General features: G+C 34.9%; 1 protein-coding gene and 2 pseudogenes across 1 annotated transcript in view; all 3 read right to left on the bottom strand.

Moving 5' to 3' along the window:
• Positions 1–18,823, bottom strand: part of LOC146403237 (olfactory receptor 6C3-like) — a 555,083-nt gene that overhangs the window by 135,374 nt on the left and 400,886 nt on the right. The gene's annotated exons all lie outside the window — the stretch shown is intronic.
• Positions 7,550–8,484, bottom strand: LOC100511307 (olfactory receptor 6C2-like; annotated as a pseudogene).
• LOC100511490 (olfactory receptor 6C2-like) lies at positions 17,170–18,094 on the bottom strand (annotated as a pseudogene).

Below are 18,823 nucleotides of genomic sequence, written 5' to 3'. Positions count from 1 at the left end.
TATGAAATAGTATCAGTGATTTTGTTTAATAGTTCATCTTATCACATCATAACCAGATGTTCGTCAAAGATAAGATGTTTTCATAAAATTCAAAGGGAGAGTTTTTTTATTGTTTGTATAATTGAAATTGTAATGTGGTTATCTAGTGTTTTGGCATGGTTAGTTTTGAAGTACTCTGGTTCTTTTATCCCTTTAAATGTAAATTTTATTTGGCTTCTTATATGTTTTATGGAAATTGATATATTTGTTTTCCATATTTTGAATTAATTTTAAAATTCTATTTTGCTAAAATTTTATTCATTAACTCAGGGTCTTCACATATTTTTATTGTTGTTGTTGAATTGCTATAATATAGCCATAAAGTTATTCTAATTTGCACTGCATTAATATTTATATTTTCTTTAAGATTTATAACCTGGAGTTCCCATCGTGGCAAAGCAGAAATGAATCCAACTAGGAACCATGAGGTTTCAGGTTCAATTCTTGGCCTTGCTCAGCAGGTTAAGGATCCAGCATTGCCGTGAGCTGTGGTTGTAGGCCACAGACACGGTTCAATCTGGTGTTGCTGTGGCTGTGGTGTAGGCCAGCAGCTGTAGCTCCAATTCAGCCCCTAGCCTGGGAACCTCCATATGCTAGCCATGGGTGTGGCTCTAAAAAGACAAAAGACAAAAAAAAAAGAGAAAGAGATTTGTAATCTTACACATTTTGCTCTCTCTTTTGTATTTATTCACATTTCTGAGAAGTTTGTCAGTTTTCTTGACATTTATAAAATAATCAACTTAGAGATTTATTAATTATTTAAATTTTCCTAATCTATTCTTAGTAAGATCCATGTTTACACACTTTGAATTAATTTTATGGATTTAAAATTTTATAATGAGCAGAAAGAAGCTGCTTTGTTTTTTGTTCCATTTGTTTTTTTATAATTATGAATATATTTATTGATGAATAATTATTTGATTTCTTCTGAGTATAGTTTTTTTATATTTCTATTAATTATTATGAAGTGTCTCCATCTCATTGTTTATGAGAGTTCCAAAGAGTTAATTAGAATTTCTTATTTAATTATTTATGTACAGTATTAGCAGCTTATTTTTATAGAATTTGGGCTGTAAAGTCTCTCTCTTGGATAGAAAGAGGATCATAATAATAGTCCCGATGTCCTCATTTATGTCACATAATATAAGAAGAAATAGAAAAATTTCTTAGAGAAAATTGCTAATTTTACAAGAGTGGCCTTTTTTTTTTTTCTTTTACTCTTGGGTCATATTTTTTAGTCTGGACTCTGTTTCATTTCTTTTGCCATTTGGAACCTGACACTTCATCTGCCATCTCCATATGGACTTTTAAACCCAAGTATCTGACCCATAATCCAAAAGCTTCCCCCTTTCCATCCTCATTTTTCCTTTCCTGAGAATCCATGGGCCATAAATGAGATTATTTATCTTAATTTCTGATAACTTTGTATCTTTGATATCTTGTGATTTCCCACATTTTAATTTTCTCTCTTAGCTATAGTCAAAAAAAATACTTGTGAGATTTTAGCTAATTTTTTTATTTTTAATTTGTTTTCCTCAAATGCCTTCACTCTTCCTATTTGGTATCTTACCATAAAATTTCAATTCTTAGTTGAATTTTTGTAGAATTTCGTGCACATTTGAGTACAGTAATCACTAATATTATGCTTCCAGTTTTATGGAAGATTAAACAATTGTTTTTATTACTAACATAAAATTTAATTATATGGGATTATACGTATCCACAAATAAATTTATGAGAAATGCACTTTTATTTTCTTTACTGAGACAAATCTCCTTCAAGAAATTGAGTAAAAACCTAAGGAAATAATTGAGTTCATTAAGATACAATGTAAATAAATCTAGGAGTTTCCATCATGGCTCATTGGTTAACCAATCCAGCTAGGAACCATGAGGTTGCGGGTTCGATCCCTGGCCTTGCTCAGTGGGTTAAGGATCCGGCTTTGCCATGAACTGTGGTGTAGGTTGCAGATGCAGCTTGGATCCTGCATTGCTGTGACGGTGGTGTAGGCTGGTGGCTACAGCTCCGAATAGACCCCTAGCCTGGGAACCTCCATATACTGTGGTAGCGGTCCTAGAAAAGGCAAAAAGACAAACAAACAAACAAACAAAACAAAACAAAAGATACAATGTAAATAAATTTAGAGAGGATCAGAGAAATAAAACATAACTGAAATAAGATTATTAAATGGTAAAGAAAATTATAAGTTTAAATAGAAAGTTTTAGCAGCCATTTATCTTTTTTTTTTTTTTTTTTTTCCCACTGTACAGCAAGGGGGTCAGGTTATCCTTACATGTATACATTACAATTACATTTTTCCCCCACCCTTTCTTCTGTTGCAACATGAGTATCTAGACATAGTTCTCAATGCTACTCAGCAGGATCTCCTTGTAAATCTATTCTAAGTTGTGTCTGATAAGCCCAAGCTCCCGATCCCTCCCACTCCCTCCCCCTCCCATAAGGCAACCACAAGTCTCTCCTCCAAGTCCATGATTTTCTTTTCTGAGGAGATGTTCATTTGTGCTGGATATTAGATTCCAGTTATAAGTGATATCATATGGTATTTGTCTTTGTCTTTCTGGCTCATTTCACTCAGTATGAGATTCTAGTTCCATCCATGTTGCTGCAAATGGCATTATGTCATTCTTTTTTATGGCTGAGTAGTATTCCATTGTGTATATATACCATGTCTTCCAAATCCAATCCTCTGTTGATGGACATTTGGATTGTTTCCATGTCCTGGCTATTGTGAATAGTGCTGCAATGAACATGCAGGTGCATGTGTCTCTTTTAAGTAGAGTTTTGTCCGGATAGATGCCCAAGAGTGGGATTGCAGGGTCATATGGAAGTTCTATTGCTTTGGCGATTCTGGGTCTTTTGTTGTTCCATATAAATGTTTGGATTGTTTGTTCTAGTTCTGTGAAAAATGTCATGGGTAATTTGATAGGGATTGCGTTGAATCTATAGATTGCTTTGGGTAGTATGGCCATTTTTACAATATTGATTTTCCCAATCCAGGAACTTGGAATATCTTTCCATTTCTTTACATCTTCTTTGATTTCTTTGATTAAAGTTTTATAGTTCTCGGCGTATAGGTCTTTTACCTCCTTGGTCAGGTGTATTCCGAGGTATTTGATTTTGTGAGGTACAATTTTAAAAGGTATCATATTTTTGTATTCCTTTTCTAATGTTTCATTGCTGCTATACAGAAATGCAACTGACTTCTGAATGTTAATCTTATATCCTGCCACTTTGCTGAATTTATTAATCAGTTCAGGTAGTTTTGGGGTTGAGTCCTTAGGGTTTTCTATGTACAGTGTCATGTCGTCTGCATACAGTGACAGTTTGATCTCTTCTCTTCCTATATGGATGCCTTTATTTCTTTTGTTTGTCTAATTGCTGTGGCTAAGACTTCCAAAACGATGTTGAAGAGCAGTGGTGAGAGTGGGCATCCCTGTCTTGTTCCAGATTTGAGTGAGAAGGCTTTCAGTTTTTCCCCATTGAGGATTATATTTGCTGTGGGTGTATCATAAATGGCTTTGATTATATTCAGGAATGTTCCCTCTATACCCACTTTGGTGAGGGTCTTGATCATGAATGGATGTTGAACTTTGTCAAATGCTTTTTCTGCGTCTATTGAGATGATCATATGATTTTTGACTTTTTTTTTGTTAATGTGGTGTATGATGCTGATTGATTTGCGTATGTTGAACCATCCTTGTGAACCTGGGATGAACCCAACCTAGTCATGGTGTATAATTGTTTTGGGATGTTGTTGGATTCGGTTGGCTAAGATTTTGTTGAGAATTTTGGCATCTATATTCATCAATGATATTGGCCGATAGTTTTCTTTTTTGGTGGTACCTCTGTCTGGTTTTGGAATGAGGGTGATGGTGGCATCACAGAATGTCTTTGGGAGTATTCCTTCTTCTTCAACCTTTTGAAAGAGTTTAAGGAGGATGGGCACAATTCCTCTTTATATGTTTGATAAAATTCACCTGTGAAGCCATCTGGTCCTGGGCTTTTATTTGTAGGGAGTGATTTTATGACCTCTTCAATTTCATTTCTAGTGATCGGTCTGTTCAGTTGGTCTGTTTCTGCTTGATTCAGTTTTGGCAGGCTGTAAGATTCTAGAAAATTGTCCATTTCTTCCAGATTGTCACACTTGTTGCCGTATAGTTGTTCATAGTATTCTCTTAAGGTTTTTTGTATTTCTGCTGTATCCGTTGTGATTTCTCCTTTTTCATTTATAATTTTGGTGATTTGGGTTCTTTCTCTCCTCTTTTTAGTGAGTCTGGCCAGGGGTTTATCAATTTTGTTCACCTTTTCAAAGAACCAGCTCTTGGTTTTATTAATTTTCTCTATTGTTTTTTGAGTCTCTATTTTATTGATTTCTTCTTTGATCTTTATAATTTCCTTCCTTCTGCTGACTTTGGGACTTTTTTGTTCTTCTTTTTCTAATTCATTTAGGTGGAGGGTTAAGTTGTCAGTTTGAGATCTTTCTTCTTTTTTGAGAAAGGCCTGTATTGCTATAAATTTCCCTCTGAGCACTGCTTTCGCAGCATCTCATAGATTTTGAGAGGTTGTGTCTTCATTATCATTTGTCTCCAGGAATTTTTAAATTTCCTTCTTGATTTCCTCATTGACCCATTGGTTTTTTAGTCGCATGTTGTTGAGTCCCCATGTAGTAGGTTTTTTCTCTTTCCTTTTCCCATGGTTGATTTCTAATTTCATGGCATTGTGGTCAGAGAAGATACTTGAGATAATTTCTATGCTCCTAAATTTATTGAGGTTAGCTTTGTGTCCCAATATGTGGTCTGTTCTTGAGAATGTTCCATGAGCATTTGAGAAGAATGTGTATTCTGCTTTTTTTGGATGTAGTGTCCTGAAGATATCAATGAAGTCTAACTTTTCTATTGTTTCCTTTAGGATCTCTGTTGCTTTATTGTTTTTCTGTCTAGAGGATCTGTCCATTGATGTGAGGGTGGTATTTAGGTCTCCTACTATGATTGTATTCTCATCAATATCTCCCTTTATGTCTGTTAATATTTGTTGTATGTATCTGGGTGCTCCTATATTTGGGGCATATATGTTGATGATAGTAACATCCTCCCCTTGGATGGATCCCTTAATCATTAAATAGTGTCCTTCTTTGTCTTTCTTTATGTCTTTTGTTTTAAAGTCTATTTTGTCTGATATGAGCGTTGCGACTCCTGCTTTTCTGTCATGTCTATTGGCATGAAATATTTTTCCCCACCCTTTCACTTTCAATCTATATGTATCTTTTGTCCTAAGGTGAGTTTCTTGTAGGCAGCATATTGAAGGTTTTTGCCTTTTTATCCACTCAGCCACTCTGTGTCTTTTGATTGGGGCATTCAGCCCATTGACATTTAAGGTGATAATTGATAGATGATTATTTATTGCCATTTGAACCTCGTATTCCAGTTGATTCTATGGTTGTCCATTCTTCCTTTCTTTTTTTTTTTTTTTTTTTTGGTTGGATGGTCTCCTGTTATTATCTGCTTGAGTGTATTTTTTTTCATTTTTTGCAAATGCAATATTTGGTTTTGGCTTGTGGTTGCCCTGTTTTTTAAGTATGCTAACCCCTTCCCATAAATGTGTGTTTTAGCCTGATGGTCCTGTAAGTTCAAACCCTTCATTACTATATTAAAATTAAGAAGAGAGACATACAAACGAACAAAAAGGGTTATTTATTTCCTAACATCCCTTGCCCACATTTTATGGTTTTGATGACTCTTTTTTATTTTTTTCTTTTTACTTTTATTTTGTTTGAAGCATGTTCATGATTAAATCTGTATGCTGGCTTATTTGAGTGACTGCTCTCTGATTGCAGTTTCCTCAGTCCTAGTTCCTCTTCTTCTTCTTCTTTTTTTTTTTTCTTTTCTTTTTTCTTCCCTTTCCTTCCTTTCTTTTTGGTTTAGAGAAGCCCTTTCAATATTTCCTTTAACCTGGGTTTTGTGTTGCTGTATTCTTTAAGTTTTTGTTTGTTGGGAAACATTTTTATTTCCCCTTCTATTTTAAATGATATTCTTGCTGGATAGAGTATTCTAGGTTGCATATTTTTTCCTTTGAGCACTTTAAATATCTCTTGCCATTCCCTCCTGGCCTGTAGTATTTCTGTAGAGAAATCAGCTGATATTCTTATGGGAGTTCCCTTGTAGGTAACATTCTGTTTTTCTCTTGCTGCCTTTAGGATCCTCTCTTTATCACTAACTTTTGCCATTTTTGTTATGATGTGTCTTGGTGTGGGTCTGTTTGGGTTCAGTTTGTTTGGGGCCCTCTGTGCTTCTTGTATCTTGAATCCAGTATCCTTTAGATTTGGGAAGTTTCCAGCGATAATTTCTTCAAATATATTTTCCATCCCCTTATCTTTTTCTACTCCTTCTGGAATTCCTATTATGCATAGATTGGCCCGCTTTATATTATCCCATAGGTCTCTTATATTGCTTTCCAGTTTTTTGATTCGGTTTTCTGTCTGTTGACCAGATTGAGTGATTTCCATTATTCTATCTTCCATATCACTGATTCGTTCTTCTGCATTATTCATTCTGGTTTTTACTGCCCCTAGTTCAGTTTGCATCTCTGCAATTGAATGTTCTAGTTTTTCTTGGCTCCTCCTTATATTTTCTAGCTCCTTTCTGAGGGTATCTGCATTACTGTTCATATCTTCTCTTAATTCCTTCAGTATTTTCAGTATTTCTCTTTTGAACTCCAGGTCTGTCAGACTGCAGAGATCTGTTTCATTGTTGACTGTTTTAGGTGAGTTCTCCTGTTGGTTTGACTGGGGGTGCTTTCTCAGCTTCTTCATCTTGCTTGTTGTCTTCTTTCTCCTGAGGGAGGTGTACTCTCCGTGATTGGGCAGTGTTTGCCTTGTCACTGCCGTGGAATATTTCCTGAAGGCTGGCGTTGTTGGTCAATCTTTTTTGAGGCATTGTGGCTTTTCTGGAGTGTTGATGGGGCTAACAGTGTTTCTTTGAAGCCAAGGAGGACTTCCTGAGGGCAGACAGGACTGGGAGGTCCACCCCACGATGGTAGCAGATTTCACTTGGTCATGCAGAGCTTGCTCTGGTGTTTTTAGGCTGTGGGGTTCTTGCAGGGGGTTGGCGGTGTTGGGCAGCTGCTCCTCAGGAGTGCATCACCCCCTGGGGGCTGGAGCAGCTATCTGGGTCACTGAGAACCTAAGAGGCTCTTCCCTAGGGTAGCCCAACTCAGAAGGACAGCCTAAGAATGTAGGCGGATCTTTTCACAGTCTGGCCGAGCTTGTTGCAGCTTTTCTGGGCTGCAGGGGCTCTTCCAGGGGGCTGGTGGTGCTGAGCAGCTATTCCATGGGAGTGGGGCACCCCCTGGGAGCTTGGGCGGGTAGCAGGGCCACAGGAAACCCAAGAGGCTCCTCCCCAGGGCACCCCGACTCAGAAAAACCGTCTGAGATCTTTTTCTGACTCGGCCACCATTTATCCTTTAACTTTATTTTATTGATTACTATTTTCTTTTACTTTTTAAATAATGACGCAATTCTTTTTATCGAGTCATTGAAGGCTTTCTTCACTTGCTTATTTCTCAGTGTATAAATAAATGGATTTAACGTAGGTGAAATGGAAGAAATGAGTAGTGAAACCACTTTATTAATAGTCACTTCTTCCTTGGCTATTGGATTCGTATAGATGAACATGTATGTGCCATAAGTGATGGAAACCACAATCATGTGGGAAGAACAGGTGGAAAAGGCCTTTCTTCTTTGTTGGGCAGATGGAAATCCTAAAATTGTCTTCATGATATACGTATAGGATAGAATTATACATAGAAGAGTCAAAATGAGGGTCAGCACAGCACAGATGAAAACAGTTTGTTCCATGAACCAGGTGTCTGAACATGATATCTTGAGGAGAGGAGAATCATCACAGAGAAAATGATCAACAACATTGGAGTCACAAAATTTCAGATTTAGCCCCAGGCTGAGTGGGGAGATTATGACCAACAATCCTGCCACCCAAGAGCAAAAACAAGCCTCTGGCAGACTCTGCTGTTCACAATGGCCACATATGCAGGGGTTTGCAAATGGCCACGTAGCGGTCATAGGACATGGCGGCCAGGAGGAAAAATTCTGTTACTGCACAGAGGTCAGTAAAAAACACTTGGATGACACAAGCATTATATGTGATGATATTGTCACCTCTTGCTATGTTATGTAAATTTCTGGGAATACAGGCCATTGTGAATGAGATTTCCTAAGAAGGAGAAATTTTGTAAAAAAAAGTACATAGGTGTTTACAGGTGGGAATCCACAAAGGTGAGTGTGATGATGTTCAGGTTCCCAGTTATACTCATTGTGTAGGTGAGACAGAGAAAGATAAAAATCAGAACCTGCAGCTCAGGGTCATCTGTCAGTCCCAGCAGAATGAAGGTGGTTATTGTATATTTTCTCATCACTGATGACTTCCAGCCTGCATGCCCAATATTTCAGAGGTTATTATTTAGGGTATCTAACTTGTGTAAAATCTAATTTAATCAGCTTGATATTCAGTATATTTTCATATTATATTTAAATCACAATATGCTTATGCTGTAGTTCGCATCATGTCTCAGTGGTTAATGAAGCTGACTAGTATCCGTGAGGATGCTGGTTTGATCCCTGGCCTCACTCAGTGGGTTAAGGATCCAGTGTTGCTATGAGCTGTGGTGTATGTCGCAGATGCATCTTGGAAAGTTCATTGCTGTGGTTGTGGCGTAGGCTGGCAGCTGCAGCTCTGATTTCACCCCTAGCCTGGGAAATTGCATATTATGCCATGGGTGCGGCCCTAAAAAGCCAAAAAACAAACAAACAAAAAACCCAATATACATAGAGGCATATGCCTGGATATATTGCTAATATAGTGTGATTTCATGAATAGCAAAATGTTGTTTGCCTCCCCACATTCTTCCATATTCAGAGCTATGTAAAAAAAAAAAAAATCATTAAATTATGCTTCTGGTTAACAATTTTGTCCGTGTCAAAATGCTAATATGTCATGTGTAACTTGGACTTACTCTAAAGAATCTTGATCGGGACATTAAATCTCTGCTCCAGCTAAGACTTTTTTTTTTTTTTTTTTTTTGTAGATAAGTTGTTTCCTCCTATGAACAAAGGGAGACATTACATAGAAGGCTATGTATAAGCTTCCCTCCTTCGACTTCCTTCCACATTTCTCTATCAATATATAAACTGTTACTTAAAGTACCATAGAATAAACACAATTTTGTTGTATTCTGAAAAGAACTACTTTGATAAAGGAACTGTAATCTTACACATACGATTTTTCTAAGTTATCTTTGTGCCTGCTTGGATTGCTTGGACCTCTTAGTTGCTCTTCCCTTCTGACTAAACACCTCTCTCCGTTTAATCCACAATTCCTACCATTTAATATAACATCTTTCACCTAAAGAAGACTAAATTTGTTTCCAGCAATGAATTTTTCTGACTTAATACTATTGACTTGAATACCAAGCACATCTTCTTATGTATTGAACTGACTCACAAACACCTGCTTGTACAAACCACTCATGTCTGTTTCAGAAATGTCACTAAAACAGAAGCCCTGATCATCCATGTGGTTGGGTGCTTTCCTCCCTCTTCTCGTATTAACCATGTATTCTGTGCCAGTTATTATAGTATTAACCATCCATTCTGTGCCAGTTGTTATAGTAAGCACTTATCTTGTATATTTTGCCCTGTATTTTGCAACTTAACTGAGTAAACCTAATCACTGGTTTTTATTTGAAGTAAAACTTCCTCTGATATGTTTTGTGCAATTCTCATAAATACTTTACCCTGTACACCCATTTTTGTGCCCCCATAAACAACAAAACTTTCCACTCTGCTAGTACTTTGCCAGAGAACGTGATTGCTGGGATCATGTCCCTCTTACCCTGAGAGCAGCAACAATGAACGTGGTTCCACATGTACTGTCAATGTCTAAAGAATATTTTCTGAATAAAGTTATATACCCCAAATTTATCAAGTACACATCGAGAAAAATATTTCTTCATATACACTTAAATTCTGATAATGAATATTTTTATTAATTTTTTGTAAATCTGAGTCTATGACTAGGAAATTTTATAGTTATTTTGCTTTTCCATTTATTTATTTATTTATGTGGCTAGATTTTATTTATAAGAAAACAAATTTCCTTTTAATATCATTTAAACAACATTTTCCTAATCTCAAGGCACAAATATTCTAAGACAGAGAGAAAAGGATAAATGAGTAAGTTAAAAATGTGCAATAAAATTTGAAATTTGGGTAAGCATGCTTTCAGGTGACTTCTATTTATCCTGGCACTCATTTTTTTATATTTTTCATTAAAAAAATTGTATTATGGTTGACTTACAGTGTTGTATCAATTTCTGCTGTACAGCAAAGTAACCCAGTCATATACATATACATTATTTTCTCATGTTATCTTCCATCATGTTCTATCATAAGAGAGTGGATATAGTTCCCTGTGCTACGGTAAAAGCTTTTTCTTTTAAAGAAGAGTTGTTTTTATTAAGGCACACTCTGAAATAATCTTTATTTATTTATTTATTTTTGGTCTTTTTGTCTTTTTAAGGCCGCACCCACAGCACATGTAGGTTCCCAGGCTAGGGGGTCTCATTGGAGCTGTAGCCACTGGCCTATTCCACAGTCACATCACAAGATCCAAGCTGTGTCGGTGACCTACACCACAGCCCACAGCAACAGTGGATCCTTAACCCACTGAGCAAGGCCAGGAATCAAACCCTCAACCTCAGCGTTCCTAGTCGATTTGTTAACCACTGAGCCACAATGGGAACTCCTGAAATAATCTTTACAACTATGACAAAAGCTATAATAGCCTTCTCTTCCCTCCCTGGTTTTTCAATTAAGTAACTGTATTTTCATTGACACTGTTTCCTTCTTCACTGTTATCTATTAATGCAATGCTAATTCCAGGGATATCCTGGGTTTTCTGATGCTAAGTTTATGCCCAGTGCTACTGCACAGTAATTTGCTGGGGCTTTCAGAATTAATTATTGTGGTGGGGTAATTGAAAGTTCTCAGTTTTCATTACATCTTAATGCTTGTTATCCTATGCCAATGAGTGAAAAAGGTTTCCTTTGAAACCACAATGTATTTGTTCACAAAGACTTTCTCTTCATTGTTTTTCAACTGTATTTTATTCATACTGAAGTAGGAGAAGGGCCATATCTTCTGGTTTGCCCAGTTCATAGTATTAAACACACACTGGCAGACACCAGTGTGGGGACGAAGTGCTGACCTACGGCTCATAGTTTGCCTGAAAACTAGAACCCTCCCAGAGAATTTTGGGACATATGCAATATATATATATATATATTAGATTAATTTCAGAAGTAGTAGAGAATGATGGTTGCAGTCTACCAAGTCTTGGGGGTCATCCTTTCTCTTTATCTCTCAGGCTACATATGCATCACTATGTAACAACTCAGCATGCTATAGACATTACTCAGTGTTCAAAAACTGTATTTTTTTCTTACAAGATATTATACAGTATTATAAGATATAATTCAATAAACTAATTGACACTGACATGTAACCAATAGATTTTGGTTCATCTATCTTTCAATAAACATTTGGAAGGAGGCAGGGATTGCTAATGAGTGATGAAGGGAGAAGTACCCACGCTCACACATTCCTACGCAGAGCTTGTATATTTTTCATTTTGAGGTTGATGGTATGGCTTATGTCATTTCTAGATATACATTGTATTAGGATTCTCATTTATATATCCACCTACTTATATTGACATCTCACATATATTTTTGAAGTCTTTAGGTATAAATGATAGCTTATATATCTGAATTTAATGCAAGCAGGTGAACTATTTTTTCTAAGAGAAAAATATGACCAAAATTAAACAAAGGGAAATATTACTAATGTTGAAAACTTATTATACTTACTTTTTTGTCAGTCAATCATAGCTTCCTTAAGTTGATTCGAGTAATTCCTAAAGCCACATATGTGAAAATGGTTGGTTTTATGAAGATTTTCATGTGAACTTCTGTTCGCTTTTGCTCATGCATCATTTTCACCTTTACATGATTTTTGACTGTGTAGAAAGCTCCCTGAGATTGTTGTCACCAATAAATAAATAAATAAATAAATAAAAGGATTGACTTTCTCAGGAAAGGCCTAAAGAATATTTTTATGTATATATTAACATTTAAAAGGTAAAAAAAAGAAAAAAAAAGTGATCCCAGTGGCAGAGACTCTCTCCTCTTTTGAAAGAGTTGGTATTTCAATATCTTTGGACAGAGAAAAAGGTTTGAACAATACCAACCTTATCTTTTCTTCCTTTTTTTTTTTCCTCCAGTTTGCTGTCTCTTCAAATAAATGAATTTTAAAAAGGTCCTTGGTGATTTACCCTCAGAAGTCACTAATGACTCTTTGGAGTAATTTTATTTGGCAAAAGCAAAATAACTAACAAAAAAAGTGCTTTGGCTCCAGTGTCCTTGGGGACAAAGAGGATAAGTATCAGGTTATTTTGTTCATTTTCTTACTTTTCTTTATAGTTTTACAAAGGAAAATCAACACACAATAAATTGCACAAATTTAGAGTGTACAATTTTAAAATTTGATGTATGTACACGCCTGTGAAAACATTAATACCATAAAAAGAGTGAAAATGTCCATCAGCCCCAAGGGTCCATGGGCATCTCTGTTCTTCCCTGAGCCCTCTCCTTCCTGCCCTTCCCCACTCAGGCAGCCACTGATAAGTTGTCTGTCTCTGTGCACTAGTTTGTTTTCTTATAGCAGTTTAAGTGAATACAGCGATGCAATATTGTAACTTCCATTTCATTTACAATTACATTTAGATCTACATTTCATTTACAGTTACCATTACAATTGTATTTACATTTCAACAGACGCAGTGAAGAAAAGCCATTTCCCACAGGTTCTAATAAGTAGGAAGGGTAAGAGGTCTTTTCAACACTCCCACTATCTCAATATCATTTCATTTTGGCGTGGGCTGCAAATGAGTTTGACTAAATTTTTATATATTTATGTTTTTGTCTCTAAATTTGATTTGCTCATAGGCAAATTATCTATTCCTATTCTTCACTTCCTTTTGAATTATTTGTATATCCTATTTCTATATGTAAGTGCTCTTTTTATAATTTAGATATTAATCTAGCACATGGTTTTTTGGATTTACTGTACAATATATTTTGATTTATAAAATGTTTAATTTTTATTTTTTACTGTATTTATGGCTATTGTTCTTTATTGCTGTATTCCTTTCCAAAAGTATTTTATTAATTTACAGTGCCATCAAGTATGACTACTTGATAATTCCATTTCAACGTTGAAAATTACTGTACTAAAAAGCTGTGATTTTGCTATTTTAGTAGATATAAAATGCTATTTTAAAGATTTTTCTCTTGTATTTCTTTGTTTACTCTCAAGGGTAAATAATTTTTTCCACGTATTTGTTTACTAACTGTATTTCCTCTGGGTAGAAAAGATCGTTTTCCTTTTTCCCCATTTTTATTGAAACAAATCGACATATAACATTGTGTACAGGAAGTGTTTTAGATTACATATACTCAAAAGTATAACACTATTTTATTTCTTTATTTTATTTTTTGCTTTTTAGGACCTCACATGCAGTATATGGAGGTTCCTAGGCTGGGGTTCAAATTGGCACTGCAGCTGCCGGCCTACGCAGAGCAGCAGCAAGGCTGGATCTGAGGCGGGTCAGCTACCTACACTACAGCCCATGGCAATGCAGAATCCCTAACCCACTGAACAAGGCCAGGGATAGAACCCATGTCCTCATTGATACTAGGGTTCATTAACTGTTGTGCTACTGCAGGCAACTCCTTTCCTTCATTTTAGTGTTCTTTTTCCATTGAGAAGTGTTTTAACCGTGCATCATGTATTTTCTTCCAGAAAATACACACACATGCTGTATATGTGTGTATACATGATCCATCTACTGATCTACGGATAGATCCATCTATAGATAGTATCAGTCATTTAAGCCATTGTGCATGTTGTAAAAAAATAGGTCTAACATGTTTACTTACAGAAGAAGTTGTAGTCACAACATTCATTAAATAATTCTTTTCACACTGAAATTAAATTCCATCTTTGTAATTGAACATATTACCTTACTATACAAATCTTTTTCTGGTTTTTTGTTTGTTTGTTTGTTCTATGTTTTTTAGGACACCCCATGGCATATGGCATTCCCAGGCCAGGGATCAGCTCCCAGCCTTAGTTGAGACCTAACCCAGATCCCTAATCTACTGCACTGGGCCAGGGATGGAGCCTGGGTCCTAGCACTCCCAAGATGCTGCTGATCCCATTGTGCCACTGTGGATACTCCTTTTTCTATATTTCTTTGTTCTGTGCATTAACTATACCTCCACCAAAACAGATTTTAAATTTATTTCAATGGATCTTATTTGTACATTTGTGGGATATTTGTGAGTTTTATTTTTCCAAGTGCATCTGGAAATAATTATGTGATTAATAGCATAACTGTTGGAATTTAATGAGAATTGCATTAAATTTTACGTTAGTTTTAGGTGAGTTATAATACTTTTGGTCTATTGCTTTGCATCCAAGAATGAGATAACTTTAAAAATTATATATTTTCATGATTTTATATTTTTAAATGGATTTTATCTCTTTCTTCATTTAGAAAACCATGTTTTACTTCTTAGTGAAGTCCCTTTGTTATTGTTATGATTTAAATTAGTTACTTAGTTTGCTTTTCAGGTTTTATTGGTATACAGAAGTAGGCCACTTTTTTTTAAAAATATAGTCCTTACTTATCCAACTTAAATGCTTTTCTAAATTCTATTGTCTATTAGTTTCTTGCATTTATACCCTCTTCAGTGTTAGCAGAAGAGTTTGTATCTCTTTCTATGAAATTAAAATATTAATCCATAAGAATGATTTCTTTTACTGATACAGACCTAAAAGATGTTGCCAATTAACTTACCATGTAAATGCTTAGCTGTCATACATTATAAACACCTTTTGTATTCAGAATTAGCAATACTTAAAACATGCATATTCAAATTGCAAAAAGTTACTTTTGTATTTTTGTCTAGTATTTATAATGACTTTTATTTTTTTATGACTTTTTAAGATCATACAAAACAATGTTGAATAACAAGGAGGAGACTCAGCATCCATATTTATTTCCTCATTTACATTTATAATCTATTGGTATTTTATTTTTTAAACTATTTTTATAAATAGTTTTTTTAACATATTCCTAGTTTACTTGTGATTTTTTCATGACTATTAAATTTTATTAAAGGTTTTTAAACATCTACTTATCTATTCTTATGATGTCTAACTTTAAAAATTCATATGATAAAGTGTGTGGATAGATTTTACAGAGATCTAGCTTTTCATGGTAGATTAAAATATAGTTGTTCATAATCTTTTTTCTTTTAATATTTTCCTAAAATGTACTTACAGATATTTTATATAGAAAAATTCTATTTTTACACTTAAAAATGCAATTGTGTTGTTTTCTTTTTCTATAATTTGGAATGGATCAATTTAAGCCGAAACTAATTAGGATATTTTTTTAAAGTTAATGAGAGTTTTTAAAAAACAAATTTATCCTGTTTCCACATTAAAGGCAGAAATTTATTCACTTTCCCAGTATATTTTATCAGTACTGCTTTATTCAGATTTGTAATTTCTTTTTTTCATGTCTTGCCAAGAATTTGTTATTGCTTCCAATTTTTCTGTCTTTTGTTGTCAAATTGAATGCAGCATGTATTTATATGTATTTGTATTTCTTAAGTATTGATATTTATATCTGTTTTCTAATTATTAATCTTGAATATGTTGCTTTCTGCCTTTTTCCCGATATTTGAGACGTAAGATGATTTTTTCCACAGTTTTAAGAAAATCAGTCTCTGATTTGTACACTTTAAATTTTACAGTTAACTGCTTTTGCTTTTTATTTTAAACGTTCGTTGTTCACTCTTCTCTGTTTCATTATGTTATTTTTGAATTGTTTTGGATGAGTATGAGTCTCTTTGTTTTCAACCTACTTAAAAAATAATATAAAATATGTGTAGGTACATAAATTACTCTCAAGTAAAAATTTATATACACAAATGTACTTTATACTACAGACTTTTATAGATATATATGCTTTAAAAACGGATTTTTAGTGTGTTGTGGCTTGTTAGATATGCTGTAATTTCAGCCTCAAATTTTTAATTGATATTTAATTGGTATTATGCACTTAATTTTAAAGGATTTATTTTAAATACTTACATTTTGAATTTTATGTCTGATTTGTAGACTTTAAAAACTCCACTTGCATGCGTCTACAATCAGGATTTAAGTTATGTTAGGGGATCCATTTCTCTTCTTTTCCTTTTTTTTTTTAAGCTGGTGGACAAAAATATTCAAATTGTTCTGAATTTGTGGTTGGTAGATTGTATTATAATTCTATGTTCCATTGAATGTGCATCAATTCATTAATTGAAGTTTGACTTTACTGTGCCATTTCTAAATTTTTTCATCATGTGACTGTTGAGATCTTATATTCCATTTCTATTTAAATTCACTCTGTTCGGATGCATTTTAAAGTATCTTTATTCACTCTTCTCCAATCTATGCCATACTTAGTGTCAGGCTCAAGCTGTTTTGTTTTCTCTCTCTCACCCAGGGATTTCCGTTATTTGCTATAAGATAACAAAACACTGAAAATGATAAATTTGTACTGACAATTTCTCAGGTATTTGCTCCGGTTAGAATTTTTACAGTATTTCAATCGATCATATTTTTCTTAGTTCTGGAATTATATTCTTACAAAAACTTATGCTTTTTATTACTGTGTTACACCTCATTTATAACTTTTAACTCAAATTTTATTATAAACATATCCATGTGGATGGAATTGTTAAATAGATATGGAAGAGAAGAGTCAAATGGTAATAGTTTCCCATCAGTAAAGTTAAAGAAGTTGCAAAATGTTAATAAAACTGGAAAAAAGAATATTGAAGACTCTGATGTGATTAGAATTTTACCAGAAATGTTGAAGGAATATTCATGCTTTCATCATGATGCATCAAGTACCTTTTTTCTTACTTTTTGAAGAAGAACGTAATCCTTTTGATCAAGTCATTCAAGGCTTTCTTCACTTGCTTGTTTCTCAGGGTATAAATAAAAGGGTTCAACATGGGTGAAATAGAAGAAATGAGCAGGGAAACTCCTTTATTAAGAGCCACCTCTTTCTTGGCTGAAGGTTTGATGTAGATGAATATACATCTGCCATAAGTGATGGAAACCACAATCATGTGGGAAGAACAGGTCGAAAAGGCTTTTTTCCTTTGCTGAGAGGAAGAGAATCTTAGAATTGTCATGATGATATAAATGTAGGACAGAACTACACACACAAGGGTCATGATGAATGTCAGCACTGCACACACTAAAATCATTCTCTCTATGAACCGTGTGTCTGAGCATGATATCTTTAGCAGAGGAGTGGCATCACAGAAAAAATGGTCGATGACATTAGAGTCACAGAATTCCAGATTGAGGCCCAGGCTTAGTGGGGGGATTATGATGCACAAACCAGCCATCCAACAGCTGATGATTAACCTATTGCAGACTCTGTTATTCATGATGGTTACATAGTGCAAGGGTTTGCAGATGGCTACATAGCGGTCAAAGGACATGATGGCCAGAAGAAAAAATTCCGTTATCCCAAAAAGGTAAGTAAAAAATATTTGAGCAGCACAAGCAGCATAAGTAATGATTTTGTCACCCGTTGCTATGTTGTACAAAAATCTGGGAATACAAGCCGCTGTGAATGAGATTTCCAAGAAAGAGAAATTTTGGAGAAAAAAGTACATGGCTGTCCTAAGACGGCAATCTATGAAGGTGAGGGAGATAATGGTCAGATTCTCAGCTGCACTCAACATGTAGGTAAAGAAAAGGAAGATGAAAATCAGAACTTTCATTCGTGGGTCATCAGTCAGTCCCAGAAGTTATTGTGTGGTTTCTCATCATGGATTCTTGCTTTCTGCCCAATCTGCAGAAAGAATTCAGAGACACTTGAAAAGAGTGCGATGAAGACAAAATGAGGACTCAGCAATGGCTAGAAATGCCCCCCCCCAAAAAAAACTCAAAAAACAAAAAAACAAAAAACTGGCTTGACTGTCTTGAAGTGAACATTTTGTCTCGAGTAGTATCTTCATTGTGGATATAAGTATTAACTATATCTTCATTCTTGCCTTGTCTTCCAACAAGATAGTTTTGTCTTTGTCCATAATACTTTTGGCTTAGTATTTCTAGCCATGAGTTATGTAAGCTAGTGGTCAAATACCTTGTGATTCTGAGAGAATTTTCTAAAGGTTTTTCCTTGGCTTTCACCAATTAATTACAGAGACACCACCTTCAATTATTTTCAGCCTTCATTCGGTGCCTCCCGGGCTTGGATTTCTCTATGTCACTGAACAATTAGGAAAGTCTCCCCACAGAATGGAAATTATTTTATGTCATTATGTATTTTATAGTCTTCCTCTAAAATATACTCTTCCTACTGACATGTAGCAGGCTCAACTTTCACACACATACAAATCGTGTCCCCAGTTAAGCTCCAGGATTTCCAGATACTACAACGAAGAAGGAAATGGTTTTGGTTTTTCTTTGCTTGAGGACTGAAAGCTTCCCTCAAATTAGGGGCAACCCAGGGTACAACCATAGGCAAGTGAATCTGGGATGTTGTGAAAAACA

The sequence above is a fragment of the Sus scrofa genome, chromosome 5 (assembly GCF_054392235.1).
Source record: "Sus scrofa isolate SSC_HxYL_T2T_F1_AM1 chromosome 5, Sscrofa_HxYL_maternal_Yorkshire_Landrace_v2.0, whole genome shotgun sequence".
NCBI classification, from domain to species: Eukaryota; Metazoa; Chordata; class Mammalia; order Artiodactyla; family Suidae; genus Sus; species Sus scrofa.
The sequence above is the reverse complement of the archived record's forward strand: the minus strand, read 5'-3'. Positions and strand labels throughout refer to the sequence as shown.